Genomic DNA, 215 nt, shown 5'->3' with positions numbered 1-215 from the left:
GTGATCGGATCAGGACATCCCTAATTCACACTAGCATTATCGTAGGTAATGCTATATATCTAGTTCATAACTATGTTAAAACGTTACACTTTTAAAAATGTCGTTTTAGAGTGTTCAATAAATGTTTATCCTGTTCATCCCGTGACCTCAGGTGTGTTTTGGATTTTGGCCTTTAGCCCGGTTGAGTTTGACCCCCCTGCTGCACAGGTTTCCCC

General features: G+C 40.9%; 1 protein-coding gene across 1 annotated transcript in view; it reads left to right on the top strand.

Annotated features, from left to right (window-relative positions):
* cks1b (CDC28 protein kinase regulatory subunit 1B) overlaps positions 1-215 on the top strand; it is a 3,872-nt gene that overhangs the window by 1,573 nt on the left and 2,084 nt on the right. The window lies entirely within an intron of this gene.

Source organism: Oryzias melastigma, linkage group LG11, assembly GCF_002922805.2.
Source record: "Oryzias melastigma strain HK-1 linkage group LG11, ASM292280v2, whole genome shotgun sequence".
NCBI lineage: Eukaryota > Metazoa > Chordata > Actinopteri > Beloniformes > Adrianichthyidae > Oryzias > Oryzias melastigma.
The sequence above is the reverse complement of the archived record's forward strand: the minus strand, read 5'-3'. Positions and strand labels throughout refer to the sequence as shown.